Source organism: Musca autumnalis, unplaced genomic scaffold, assembly GCF_047663935.1.
Source record: "Musca autumnalis isolate F117 unplaced genomic scaffold, ASM4766393v1 scaffold_4, whole genome shotgun sequence".
Taxonomy (NCBI): Eukaryota; Metazoa; Arthropoda; class Insecta; order Diptera; family Muscidae; genus Musca; species Musca autumnalis.
In genome coordinates this window covers 123,815,730-123,831,844 of record NW_027411977.1, presented here as the reverse complement: position 1 = coordinate 123,831,844, position 16,115 = coordinate 123,815,730, and positions in this window count along the sequence as shown.

The following is a 16,115-nucleotide window of genomic DNA, read 5'->3' as shown; positions in this document are numbered from 1 at the left end:
TGGGAAATATAACATTTGATAACAATTCGAAATATTTTCATGTAAATCTTATTGGGACTAAAAATTTTAACTATGCAATACTATAATTTTATTATACCGAAATGTTGAGTTTTCATCATATCAAAGATGGTTTAAATTGGAGTTCTGTACTTGTCGATCGAACTTTCCAGGAAATTTACCAGTGAAATGATGCTGTAGTACTGACGATTGTAGTTATTCCGACGAGAATAATGATGACGAAGAGTATTCCTTTTAAATAGCGATGATTATGGAACTTTCATCATGCGATTATGAAACTTTGTACTAGTACCAAAATTTAGAATGTTTCACAAGTCTGCATAATCGTTTAAGCAATTCGCCTGACAAAGTTTCTTTTGGTTTTATGGGATTTGGAGGTTCTTAACAAAACCCAACAGCAGTGGACAGGTACAGTTGTTACCACGGGTGTTAAGGCTGCTCCCAAGAATGGAGCTTGGCTTCAGAAACCTCGTGGTGTATAATACCGCCTAAATTATGATACACATTAACACTTTTCAATATGCTTGTTAAATTTAATTACCTTTTAAAAATCAATTAAAACGTGTATTTAATTAAATTTTGATTAAATACTTTATCAAAAAAAACTGGGAAATTTTATGCCGTTTATAGATTTAGAGGTTAATAGTGTTAATAGTGTCAGATTATGATGTTCACTCTCGGAAGATTAATTGCAAAAGAAAGCATTAGAAAAAACGTGTTAATATCAAGCTTCTTGAGACCCGTTTTATGAGACAAGTGGTTCAATATAAAAATTGGAGTGGCCAGATCGTTAAACATGAATCAAATTTATAACTATGAAATCGATAAATTTATCGTGGTGAACATGGATGAACATATGTCCGTTAAATGTTTAGTGCCAAAGTGATACAAGTTTGAATAGAAAAATTAAAAAATTGTTTTGCGATGAAAGTATGCTACAACAAATATGAAAAAATTTCCGTTCTTCTAGTAGGGGAAATCCAAAAGCAAAGCCTGTCAATGGAAGAAGAAAATTTCAACTTTACAAAGATGCATAGTAGGTCGGCGTTCCATTATTATGAGTTATTTGTCGAAAATTGCAATGAAAATCACTGTGATTTTTTGTTGATTTTTTGAGGGGTGCGTAATAATTAACAAATTATAGAGCAATTTATAGAAATGATTGATTTCAAACATATATTATTGCAAAAATTGGATTTGCAACAGAAGTTGCTTGAAATTAAACACAAACTGCGTAATTTCAAACATAAGGTGTTGCAAAAACTGTACTGCAACAGATAATGTATAAAATTAAACACAGACTGTAGTAAAATTACAACACACGGTGCTCTTGAATCAAATTTAAATGGAAGGTGCTTACACCTGGAAAGTTTTTGCGGATTCTGAAGCTACAATGTTTACAGATAAGAAAAATCAAAAAACAAAAAAAATCTCCGGAGCGCTTTTTAAATAAATCGCGATTCAAGTTGACATTTTTTGGGGTTGTTTAGGTTTTTGCGATTTTGCTTGGAAACCGCAAGTCCTATCAAAATGGGAATAAAGAAAATGTTGTAGCTATCAAAATTCTCTACAAGATTGACCTTAATGATATTTTCGTAGGTTTTACAACTTTTGCGATATAGAAGTTGAAATTGGGACTATTCAAATTCAATTCAATTCTGTATCGTCTCCTTATAAAACAATGTCATGACTGCAATTTCCCAACTTAAACTTATATATCAAAAAAAGGGAAAAACCTAGGAAAAATTACATAAGCCAGTCTTGTAGAGAATTTTCGCAGCTATAAGATTTTCTCAGGTCCCATGCCGATAAGACTTGCCGTATTCAAGCAAAATCGCGAAACCCTAAAAAAAAACCTAAAAATGTAAACTGAGCTTCTTTATCTCAAAAATGGTACAGCCTGAGAACAAATCATAAACATCAATCCTGTAGAGAATTTCTACAGCTACAGCATTTTCTTTAGCTGCATTTCGATTGAACTTGCGGTTTCCAGGCAAAATCGGGAAAACCTAAAAACACCTAAAAATGTGAATTTTGATCGCGATTTATTTAAAAATCCCTACAGCGATTTTTTCTTGTTTTTGCATTTTTCTCATCTATGAACATTGCTGTTTCAGAATTCTCAAAAACTTCCCCTGTGTAAGCGGTTTTCATTAAAAGTTAGTTAAGGCACACCCTTCATGACATTGTTTTATAAGGGGGGCGATACAGTCAGTGCATTGTCCTAATTTGAACTGCAATATCTTAAAAACGGTAAAACCTACGAAAATATCATTAAGGTCAATCTTGTAGAGAATTTTCATAGCTACAACATATTCTTCGGTCCTATTTTGATAGGACTTGCGGTTTCTAAGCAAAATCGTGAAAACCTAAACAGCCCCTGAAAATGTCAACTTGAATCGCGATTTATTTAAAAAGCGCTCCGGCGATTTTTTTTATTTTTTGATTTTTCTCATCTATGAACATTGTAGTTTCAGAATCCGCAAAAACTTCCCAGGTGTAAGCACCTTCCATTTAAATTTGACTCAAGAGCACCGTGAACAAAAAGTCTGCATAACTCCAAAGAAATAAGAACAACGCACAAAAACACACAAAACAGAACGATACCTCCCGTTTTTCTCTATTTGAAATGACTGAAATTTGGTATTTAGTCTTCTTTGGAGGTAAAAAACTTTCGGCCGGAAATTTGTAGGCATAGGTCCACGTCTTCATATAGGTCCCATAGAACAGTACCTCCCTATTTCCGGTATTTTGAAGGTTGTGGCCCACGACTTTATATAGCCCCCATAGAACGGTACCTCCCGATTTGGTATTTAGTCTTCGTTGGGGGTATAAAACCTTCGACCTGAAATTTTTTGGTATAGGTCGGCGTCTCGATTTTCTGTGTTTTGAAGGTTGTGGCCTCAATATCCCTCCGAAATGGCTGAAATTTGGTATTAAGTTTTCTTTGCGGGTATAAAACTTTCCACTTGAAATTTTTCGGTATAGGTCCTGGCCTTCATATAGCCCCATAGAAAGATACCTCCCGATTTTCGATATTTTGAAGGTCGTGGCTGTGGTTATACATTTCTCTATTTTATTGACTTGTCTGAAGGGAATTTTAAACAGAAAAATGTACAGTTAAACATGTTTGAAATATTTGTTGCATACGAATATGTGATATGTTTCGATTGCACTTTAATCAGAAGCCAAAAATATACCCAGCCCCAACATTTTACATTCATCGGATCAAAAATCAATAATAGGGGTTGCATAAAATTCTGCTGTCTAATAGTGACGAATATCCCAGCTTTGGTTAGGTGCATTTCAACAAAAGAACAATCATTACATTCTGAGTTTTAAATTGATCCGAATTGTGTTACCAAAGTGGTAAAATACTTGAGATATAGACAAAGACGCTCAGATATCCCAATTTCTAATTGGTGGAATTGTATTTCCAATGCGGATATCTGTATTTGCCTTGATGGTAAAATATCGAAGTTATTGCAAAATGCACTAAATTATCCCAATTTTAATATTTGGAAGTATTTTTTTTATGACAAATACCTCTGTTTCTCTTCTTTTTCATTTCATCAAAGTTTTCAATCCCATTACAAAGTTATGAAAAGAAGCGGTGAGTACGGTGGCACAGAGCCTGTGTGCCCGACTGCTTAGCCAAGGGTTGTGTGTTGTAAGCTCAACGTCGGCACTCAATTTTTTTCTTAACATAACAAAGAAAAGTTGGTTGTGCACATGCAACCGTTTAAACAACAAATCAGAAGTTCGCATGATCAAATTGAGCAGAGAGCAAATAAAATAAAAATATAATGTGTGCTGAATTTAAAAACAAATTCCACCTCAAATGTTCTAAAAATATGACATGGTTTTTGGCTTATTTTTAAACTTCTAGCGGCCATTGAATAATCAGTTATTCTAGAGGTTATAGAATAACTAGCTATTCACAGCGATATGCCCTTGTTAAAATAATGGGTTAGTAGGCGGTTTTGTAAGTGGTTACGACTTTCGGTATGAAGATTTTAGTTACTTGATTGTACCGAATTGGTTGTTAATTGGAATTTTGTGTTCCCAGAAGATAGAAAACTTATTCGCAAACTATCCAGATATATCCAGGATAAGGTTTAGTCAGTATTGTCTAATTTTATGTATTTGTAGAGTTTTTGACAAAGATTTTATGTTGCATTGAATAAGAGGAAGAGCTAAGTACTTTCATAAACGAAAGGAAACTAATTGTTCGTATTCACTTCAATATGGTTCGCGGTGGAGGGTATTAAAAGATTGGCCCGGCCGAACTTAACGCGTTTTTGTTTTTGTTTTTTGTTAGGCCTATTTCGATGGTATCAAAGTGTTGTGGCCATAAGGTTGAGAATATAAAAAAATGTATCACATTCGGTCTCGAACCACTCTATTGTACACAGTGCATGTATGGCCTGCTTGTAGTTACCAGACACAAGAACTTTGTCACCGACACATTCGGATACATTACGATCTCATTTGCTGGGAAATGCGAAATGCTTTCGTTCATCAATACATTCCATTACCAGCTGTGGGATTTGAATTTTTAGACAGGATTGGATTAGCCTGGTTTCGTTTGTCTCAGCTTAAAGGTAAATGGTTCGGCTTATCGCCGCCATGGCTATTTTATATACGCATTCAAGTACCAATTTATGCCCGCTTTAGGAGCAATGTTGTTTTCCATATTTCAAATGTTTGGCATGTTTTGTTTTGTTGCAATGATTCAAAAGAACTTACTAGCGTCTGTGAAAAGAGTTTGCTCGTTTGGCTCGTCAGCAAGTTGATAAAGTGGCATCGTTATGTTGACTGTGACTTCTTACTAATTACTTGACTCGTTTAGAGGTTCTTCTGTTGTAGTTTCCTATGGCTTGGTCACCCGTCTGACTGACCATTGGGAAAACATATAGACACACAAAAAGGAACTCATTCACTCACTCGCTCGCTCACTCATTCACTAAATATAGAATTTCGTACCAACTGAGTTAGAGGTATTTGTTTAATTTGTTCTTCTTTTTCCTACAAAAGTTGTTCTGTTTCTTCGCTCTGTTTTTTAGCTGTTTGGTAATTTTTTAGAGAACTTCAACTGCCCCCTTGTTTGCTTGGCAGTGTGGTTTTGGGGGACAAGAATTTGTTTTGGTTGTCATCATTAGGTTACTTCCTTTTTACATGGCCACATAAAATCGTGGGAAATAATTTATCGAAATACTGCCAAAATAATTTACCAGATATAGGTTGGAGGGAAGATGTGAAACCTAATGGTGATTACAAGGAGGAATATAAAGGTAAATCGAGTGGATAATAATTATTTTTATTCAAGAAATACCAGGTGCCGACTGGAGTATCAGCGGAAAATTGGAAGTGTTTCAGATCCCTGGGCTAAGCTGTGAGTCTATGACAATTCTTTTACATGGTATGGTATGGAATTGGCACAACAGAAACAGTTAGAGGTGGCCCACTGTTCAACTGTTGACATGAGTACGGCTGCAGCTTTGTAGTAACACAGGGTGTCAAATATTTCGTCTTCAAATTCACACGTGTAAATGAGATACTAACGTTAATTCAGACAAAAATCTTCTTGATGTACTTCTGGAAATTCTTACTATGTGTAAGAAAATTACTATACGGTACTACCTTTGGTCCAATTTGGATTTGGGTGAACTGGAATCCTGAAAATTGGAATTTAGATTAGTGGTGGAGTAAAGAAGTACTTGGGATAGAGCTGGAATATTGAATTATTCTATTAAAGTCTGCTGGGTTCAGATATTCGTGTAAGATACTAAGTGTTAATAGACATTGTACCACTGCCAATATAAAAAATCATGTTTTTATACCTTCCAGCATAGTACGGATGGTATATTAAGCAGAGCTTCGAAAAACTCGCTCGAATTCTACTCGCGAGTGAAACTAGCGCGAGTAGAAAAAATAAATCAAGTATACTCTATTTTTACTTGTCACTGGCGAAGCATACTTCAGACATGCTCGATTTTACTCGCGAGTGAAAAGTGTTTGCGAGTAATTAATGAAATAATTACTTCAATAAATATAAAGGAAAAGTTAAGAAGGTAATTTAAATCTTTTATCGTTTCTTATGTTTTTTATTTATTTATTTTTTTTTTGTGTAGAGTTATTTTTCTTTTGCGGCGGGGGTCCTGCAGAAGGGATATTCTACGATGATTGTCACAAAAAAACGCCTTGGCTTTAGTTTTGACTTCAAAACGAACCAACCTTAAATGCGAAACCATAGACAACATTTTGAAGGTAAAATTAAATATTGTTCTATTTAAAAATATAAAATTTTAAAATAAAATTTAAAAATTATATTTAAAAATGAATTTAAGAATTATATTTACAAAATGAACAAGTAAGAATCACGAGTTGGCTTTAAAATCTGTAGGTACCGTAATGTGGGGCTATACCAAATCATTGACTTTTATTGACTTTGACTTTGATTTTTAGTAACCAAACTTCTTCATAATGGACTCGAAATATGAACTAAGTTTGGAAGATATTTTTGAACAGTTTTAAAGTTATCTTGCACAATAGCCATTTTAGAATGTACCTGCAGGGTTTTGGAGCTTTTGGGCCATTATCTCAGGAAGTATTGACTTACTCCGGAAAAAAATTTAACCTCGGTAAATGAGGCCGCTACTGAAAAAAGAATCAAAACGATGCGAGAGGAGCTCTTAAACTTCACTTTATCCAAATTTTGTATGAGATGCACCCGAAGAAGTGGACCGATATAGTCCATATTCCAAGCTGATACTGCATGAAATAATACGATGTGCAAAGTCTGTACCATTCAGAAACTCCCTGCGAGAATTATCTTGCTGATTTGCCATTTTGGTCGATGCCGTCAGGGTTTATTGAGCTTTTAAGCTAATATCTTAAGAAGTATGGACTTGCGCCAGAAAAAGATTGTACCATCGTAAATGGAGCCGCAAGGAAAACTTACTGGAAAAAATTTCAAAACGATTCGAGATAAGCTCTTAAAATTCACTTTATCCGAATTTTGTGTAAGAGGTACCCGAAGGAGTGGATGAAATAATACTGAAATAATGATATAGTCCATATTTGAACCCGATCTATATCTAGAGGGAGTAATACGATGTGCAAAGTTTGGACCAAATCAATTGCTCCCTTCGAGAGCTATCGTGCAAGCCATTTTACATAAAAATGTTGAACTTCTGTGGGGGAAGTACCCGAAGGAGTGGACCGATATGACCCATTTTTGAACTTAAACTATGTTTGGACAAAATAGTACGAAACCCAAAATTTGGTTCGAATCGGTTGATCCGTTCGAGAGTTATTGTGCGCATCAGCCAGCCAGACAGACAGAAGGACATGGCTAAATCGACTACAAATTGTCTGAAACGAATTTCGTTTAAACATAATTGGGGTCTAAAAGCGTTATTTCGAAGAAGCACATATTTGATCGTATCAAAGTGTATATCACCAATATTTTTGAAAATTTAACATGGCTGAAGCCAAGGTTTACTCTTTTAAAACACGCGAAAATATCAATACAGCATTTTTATGTTTGCGGAAACAGAGATTTAAAAACTTCACTGATAAAGGAGCTAAATTTATTTTATCCCAAAAATAGTGTTTGATGCTACATCCACGGTTATCATATCGACGAAGATTTTAATGGTGGACACTAAAATCGGATGCGGACAAAAATTGCATGCGCTCTGCGCAAATTAGCAATGTTTTATAGATTTTTGAACACTATGATGCAGCCGAGGCTACATATTAGCTTCCAAATTAAATTTCAAAAAAATATTTACAAATTGAAAGATATGGCATTGCTGTACATGAAAATCACATGCGGACAAAATGATTTTGATAATTATGTGATTTTGAAATGCATACAAAATAAAATGGTTGATCTGACCTCTATTTCCGTTTCAGAAGCCTTGATATCCTTTGCAACCCAATTATCTTCATAAATGGGAAAGCTTTAATATGAATGCCTATAAAGAAAAATCTATCTATGGAAGGTTTAAGCAAAATAAAGAAAGTATTCCTATAGATTTTTCCAATATTGTCTACTACGTAATGCATGTGAAAAAATATTTTTTCAAACAATACATTATTTTTTTAACCAAAATATGTGCTTATTTTGGCTGTAACATCGAAACTATAATACCAATCTGTATAATTTTAGTCTCATTTGTTTCGCCTTGAAGTTTTTATTCACAACAATTTTTTATGTAATTTTATGATCGCTAAATGGGCCTTAATTTGAAGTCACTTCGAGAAAACTTTTTGGTAACAATTGTGCTCATTAAAATAATTAGCGTTTTCTTCTTAAAAGAATAAAACCGCCGTAACTTTGGTCCACAACAACCAAAAATTGGCTCGCGAGCAGATTCTTACTTGGGAATTTTTTTATGTACCAAAAATCTTTGATGTAGCGCGAAAAAAATTAACCTTTTTTGAAATTTATTTATTTTATTTATTTATTATTGTCTACACAACAAGATAACAATCTTATAATTACAGTGTAGATTTATATGAATTAATGAAATATCCAGCTTAAATAATAAGGCCACAATGAAAGTGGGGGGATAAAAATAAATGGGATAAAAGTAAATGGGGGATAAAATAAATAAATGGGGGAGCAAACATTTTCAATATAAAGAGTAATATCTTGAACATTTAATAACTAAGAGAAATATTGGAAAAGCCGTTTTTTAAACATGTTTGTGTTGTTGATGCATTGGATTTCGTGTGGTAGAGAATTCCATAGACGTATGCTACTGATGTAAAATTGTCGTTCAGAAACGAGACTTCGTCTTCTGAAAGGTATTAACATTCTTCCTCTATTAGATTGAGTAAACATTAGTTTAGCAAACAGGTATGAAGGTTTTTGTGTTACTATAATTTTATGTAGAAGTATCAAGGACCTAATGTGAAGCAAATTGTCGAAACTAACTCCAAAGAATGAATTAGCAAGGTGAGAAACATGCTGTCTCCTGTTCAAGCCAAACACATAGCGAGTTATGTTATTGAATGCAACATTTAACTTCCGCAAAGACAAAGAATCACAGTTGGCGAAAAGTTCGCATCCATAAACTAAACCAGGCACAAGAAATGTTTTGCTAGGAGTAACCTAATTTTTTGAGGTGTAAAGGAATGCGTAATCCATAAGGCTCTTAGTTTTGCATAAGTCTGCCCAGCAACAGTATTTACGTGATCTGACCAATTCAAAGATTTGTTAAATGCTACGCCTAAGTTCTTCGCGTTTGTTACTATTTCAATTTTGTTATGGTTAATATAGATGTTTGGGTTTGGCATGGTAAAGTTTTTGTTCTTGTGAATAATTAAACATTTTGATTTTTTTGGGTTTAATAATAGACCATTTGCAGTGGCCCAATTATACACCCGAGACAGTTCTGCATTAAGTATGTTAATACATTCACTAATGCTGTTTATGGGACAGCTTAGAAAGACTTGTACGTCACCTGCATACATGATGGTTTGGCTGAATGATAATTGGCTAGGTAAGTCGTTGGCGTAAAGGGAAAATAAAAGAGGACCTATTATTGAACCTTCAGGAACTCCCGTAGGTATCAATAAAGGTATAGATCTATTGTCTCCAGTATAAACTGATTGCTGTATGGTATGACTCAATTAAATTACTTGCTGAAGAAGAAAAATTTAACAACTTTCGAAGTTTCATACATAAATGTTGATGATGAACGCAATCAAAAGCTTTTGAATGGTCTAAGAGTACAAGAAAACTCACTTTGTTATCATCAATTTCATTTCTAATAGATTCAACCACTTCAACTAACGCGGTAGTGCAGCTATTGTTAGCACGGAAACCTGACTGTCGATCTGACAACAAAGTCTTTCGATGAAGGTATTCCGTCATTTGGTAATGCAAAATTTTCTCAAAATGGAATATGAAATAATTGACAATATTTATAAAATACCCTTTCTAGCCTAAAGGCTAAGGGTTTATACCCTTAAGGAAAAAAGTTTGGTTTCAAATTCGTTCGCGTTCACAAAATCGGCCGATGCGCGCAAAAGTTATAGCGGTTTTTATTCTCATATAAAGAACAAATATTTAAAAATGTCTTATTTGTATTTATAAGAAAATTTATGCATAAACCGCTTACAGCATTCCATATCTATACGTAGATGTTTAAGTATTTACACAATTTATACTTATTTTCGCGGAAAATCGACAAATAATAAAAAAAAATCTTGAAGTAAATAAACATTACCTGCCCCAGAGTCCGTACAAAGCTTAAAAAATATATTAGCAAGTAAAAAATATCATTCGGCCTTGCCGACAGAGATACACCCTCAGCCTATGTGAATTGAAACTTTCATCTACGGACAGTTCGAACGTACTTAGGGTCTTTTAGACAGATATCGCGCCCCAGTATGCCATAGGGTTTTTTCACAACTTTCGGGCTGTTTTGTCAAGAAGTATGGACTTGCCCTTGAAAAAATGTTACCGTTGTAATTAAGGCAGCGAATGCATGTAGCTTCAACGAAAATCAAAGCGATTCGAGAGCAGGTCTTAAAGTGAACTTATCCGAAATTTTGTGTGCACAAATAGTGTCCATATTCGAGCCTTATCTTCATCTGCTAGATGTATTAGGTTTGGCCAAATCGGTCACTCCCTTCACAAATTTTTCGAACATTTTCGAACTTTTGTGGTGGAGGTACTGGAAGGAGGGAAACGATATAACCCATTTTCGAACTCAAACTGAGTTTGGACAAATTATTACGAAGAAAAAAATTTTGGACCGAATCGGTTGATCCTTTCGAGAGTTATAGTGCGTTCCAGCCAGCCAGCCAGACAAATGGATGTACAAGGCTAAATCAACTCCAAATTTTCTGAAACGGATTTCCTCCAAATATACTTGTGGTCTAAAACATTATTTCGATGAGGCACATTTTGCCCGTATAAAATTGTGTATGGTAAATTTTAAATTACCATTACAATTGAAAAAATTAAAATAATTGTTTGCGAGCACATCCGTGATTTTTGATACATGGGTTAAGAAAAAAATTGTGGTTTCAAATCTGTTCACGTTCACAAAATTGTACGCTGGGCCCAAAAGTTATTGTGTTTTATTCCCTTTTAAAGAAAAAATATTTAAAAATTCCCTTTTTGTTGTAATGAGAAAATGTATACATACATACATCGTTAAGACTTTTAATATATATATCCGTAAATACTTAAATTTATTTTATTTGTTAAATTTATTAAAAAATCAAAAATTATGAAGAAATCTTTTAGTAAATTTTATTTGTTATAACTCTTATATACTCTGAGTTATAATAAATGAAATTTACTCCAAAATGTCTAAAAAAATAAATTAAAATGCGTACAGAATCTAGGCAACGCGTCGAAAAATTTGATACCAAAACAAGTAAGAACGGCGTTAAGTTCGGCCGGGCCGAACTTGTTATATCCTCCACCATGAGTTGTATTGAAGTAAAATGGAAAAAATAGTTTCAATTCGTGTATGAAGAGGACTTTATACAAAATTTCAGCAATTTCGGGAAAACAATGTGAGGCGCCGTTCTATCGGGGGTATTTCAAGTATCTGACGGAAAGTTTTTAGACTCAAAGAAAATTCAGTACCAAATTTTAGCCATTTCGGATGAAAATTGAGACCACAATCTTCAAAATACCGAAAATCGGGAGGTACCGTTCTATGGGGACTATATGAAGGCGTGTACCTATACGACAAATTTAAAGAGGAAAGTTGAGAACCCCCAAACGATGTCTAAATACCAAATTTCAGCCATTTCGAAGGAAATTTGAGGCCACAACCTTCAAAATACCGAAAATTGGGAGGTACCGTTCTATGGGGGCTATATAATGGCGCGGACCCATACCTACAAATTTCTGGGGGGGGGACGTTTTATTTCCCCAACGAAGACTAAATACCAAATGTCAGCCATCTCGGTGTGATAATGAGGCCAAAACCTTCAAAATACCGAAAATCGGGAGATATCGTCCTATGGGGGCTATATCAAAACGTGGACCTATATAAACATTTTATGGTAGAAATGTTTCTTAGCCTCTGGAAACACAAAATACAAAGTTGCAACTGATTCTGTTGTCAAATGGGACTAATACATTTAAAATATATTAAAATGACGCGTACTTTTTATGGGGCGTTATATGGGGGATATACCAAAACGTGGACCTATATAAACCAACTTTGGTAGGAATGTTTTTTGGCCTCTGCAGACAAAAAATACCAAATTAAAATGGGACAAATATCTTAAAAATTCCTTAAAACGACGACGCGTCACGCGTCATTTTGTATGGGGGCTATACGAAAGCGTGGACCTACATAGCCCACTTTCAATACCAAAAGTCCTACGTACAAATAATAGACAAAATTTCATCCACCTACATCAATCCGTTCGGACGCTAGAGTGATTTCCACAGACGGACGGACATGGCTATATCGATGTAAAACTTGTTTCAATATTACCATATACCCTTTTTAGCATAAATGCTGAATCTGGAAAAAGAGTAGAAAATATGAAACTAAATTTATAGAGATTTGGTATATAAACTGCACATTGAAGCAAAAACAAAAATTAAAATCTTATCGTTGGAACATTGTTCCAAACATATTGGTTTGATTAGAAAAATTTAAAAAAAAAATATTTGGGGGTTCTCTAAGTAAATATTTCGCTAAAATCCCAGACAATAAATCATTTACTAAAACTTTATCAAGAAATATGGTTTACAATCACCAAGTCTTAGTTACTTACAATGATAGCTTATAAGAATAGGAAGTTATGAGTAATATTGAAATTTCAATTTGAATTACAAAGCCTGTCATTCGCGTATTAGTTAAAATCAGTTGGTGATCATCCGATTTTGGATACAGAGAATCAATCTCTTTCAATATCAATGCATATTTTGATATTTCACTCAGCGGAAAAGTGTGTCGTCAGTTGCATTACACAGTGCAAAAAAGCGTAAGCTGGGTAAAAGTCGAGCAATGTGAAAGAATGACGGATGTTACTCCAAATTTTATTTTTGGTACAAGACCCATATTACTCGCGTATCTCTGTAATTTAAGACACGCGTTTTCGCAAATATGATAATCGCGTATAAAGAATTCGATATATGTTAAAATTTTCAAAGAAAATCGCGGCTTGGTATGCGGATTTGTGTAACGTGACAAATTGATCACATACATAAAACCAACGACAGCGCCGCCCCACTACCACAACAACATTACAACCGGCCAAGGGAGAACAGCAAAGCCCCACTACACAACAGCGTCACAACCTGCCAATCCATATTAACTGTTGGGTTCGCTTGCGTTTCAGTGGGATGTGTGTGTTACAGTGCAATTTTAGGCAAGCGACAGCATAACAACTGCAAAGTAGTTCTCAAATGCTTTGTGCGACTGTACACACTAATATTCCAGTTTCGTTGGCGAAAGACAGGCTTGCTACTGCAGGGAGCCAGCCATACGGGCTTGAGTACAGTTGTTGTGTTCGTAGTCCGCCAACCGACACGATAGTGTTAAGAGGTTGGGAAGTATTTTTGAGAGCTACCCCTTTGCGCTGTGGCTAATACATTCACTCCACCTTCGGGTGTTGTTCCACTCCACCTTCGGGTGTTGTTCCACTCCACCTTCGGGTGTTGTTCCACTCCACCTTCGGGTGTTGTTCCACCCCACCTTCGGGTGTTGTTCCACTCCACCTTCGGGTGTTGTTCCACTCCACCTTCGGGTGTTGTTCCCCTCCACCTCCGGGTGTTGTTCCACTCCTCCCTCGGGTGTTGTTCCACTCCACCTTCGGGTGTTGTTCCACTCCACCTTTGGGTGTTGTTCCACTAGTCAGTACTCGTAGAATACCGTAGAGACTAACTTAGAACTAACATTAACGAACGACAACCCGAATAGCCGAGCTGAATGCGGAATCACCGAGTGGCCGAACACCTACAACACGAATCCCCGAGTAGCCGAACACCGAATCCCCGAGTGGCCGAACACCTACTACACGAATCCCCGAGTAGCCGAACACCGAATCCCCGAGTGGCCGAACACCTACAACACGAAACCCCGAGTAGCCGAATCCGAATCACCGAGTGGCCGAACACATACGAACTCCGAGCGCCCGAACATCTACAGCACGAATCACCGAGTGGCCGAACACATACGAACTCCGAGCGAACATCTACAGCACGAATCACCGAGTGGCCGAACCCTGAACACCGAATCAGCGAGTGGCCGAATCACCGAGTGACCGAACCACGAACACCAAATCACCGAGTGGGTGACAACATACGAACCCCGAGTGGCCGAACATCTACAACACGAATCATCGAGTTCCCGATTATCTTCAAATCGCCTACAACCGAATAGCGAATCACCGAGTTCCCGATTATCTGCAGATTGCCTACTACCGAACGGCGAATCGCCGAGTTCCCGATCATCATCAAATCAATCGCTGAAGCCAAGTTGCCGATCCCCCAGCCAATCATCCTTCTTATCGTATTTAAACATCAGTAGATTATAAATTAGTTTTACATCAATAAATATCCGATTTAACTCCCAGGAAAGGGAGATTATTCGTCTTATTATTCCGTAAGGTTTAGTGGGTCCTTATGGCGACCCTGGACACGACTAAGTCTACCCCAGCCTACGCCAAAACCACGTTGCATTTGTCAAAATATATTTGTGCAGATTTTCCTATTTTTAAGGTATCTTGATTCGAACGCGGAAGGGTTCATTAGAACCGTCGCGTAAAAACTAAGGAAATTTAATGACACTTGTAAATTTTTCACGAAAAAAAATTGTTTTTTTTAAGAAAAATTCACGAATTAAATTTTGGCCTTCAGACTCCAATTCCTAGGATGCTGTACGGAGCACACTCATGAGAAGACATCGGATTTTGCATATTTGCATATTTGTTATTAATAAAGATACGAAAATTCTGATTGGACCAAAATTCATTTTGAAGAAAACTGAATACAATGACGGGCTCATATTTTTTATTTTTTGCATATGCACAACATATGCAAAAAATATGCAAAATATGCAAGTAATTTTTTTGACGTCAAATTAAATTTGGAAAATTATCAAAAAGTGTTCCAAATTAAGTTTATTGCCGTTAAACGTCGATTTCTTAGCAGATTATTATGTTATTAATTATTATTCCGCCACAGCAATAAATCTGGACTAAAAGACTTAGAAAATTTCCTATAACCCAGCCTTCTTATTACAACATAATTTGCTTTCCTATAAAAATTTGTTCAAAAACTCAATCAGAAATTTCAAAGTGAACGTATCCAAATATGTGATAGTTTCTGCTCGGCCAAAATTGTCTGACGGAAAAACAAATGAGCTAGAAATTAACAGCCTGTTCATGTATGTCGACCGAAAGGTTTTTTGCGCTTCGGAAGTGAAAAAAAATCATTTTCTGTTCATGTAAACGCCTTCGAAACGAAAATCTATGCGACCGACAAGCCATACGAAATAACACGTAAACGTACACTTTTCCATTCAATTTGGGTTTATGTATTTCGAAAGGACTGTCTCTTATAGAAAGAGAATGTCAAAATTACTCACTTGCTTTGTAGCTGCCGAGTAGAACGTAAACTCGCGAATAACACCGAAAATCTTAAAACAAATTTATGCAACACATACTTGAAACAAAATAAAAAAATTATAGACACTTTTTAAAGGCTGTTTCATTCATTATTTTGAAGAAATCACTCAAAATAATTCAAAATACCGACACATTTTATTTTCTCAAAAAAATAAAACACACATATTCCAAAGTTTGTATGTATATGTGGATTTTGTTTTTATTTCTCACTTGGCTCTCATTTATGGAACATAGTTGTACAAATGTACATTCAAATTAGTAGTATTTCGCATAGGATACCTAAAGGCAGTCGCACGATAGTTTGCGAAATACATGAACGCCTTTTTAGACGGAAGGGAGTGACTGCTTTCCTTTCGTACAAGTTTTCGTGCGACATACATGAACAGACGAGAAGACTAACAGCCTGTTCATGTATGTCGCACAAAAACTTGTACGAAAGGAAAGCAGTCACTCACTTCCGTCTAAAA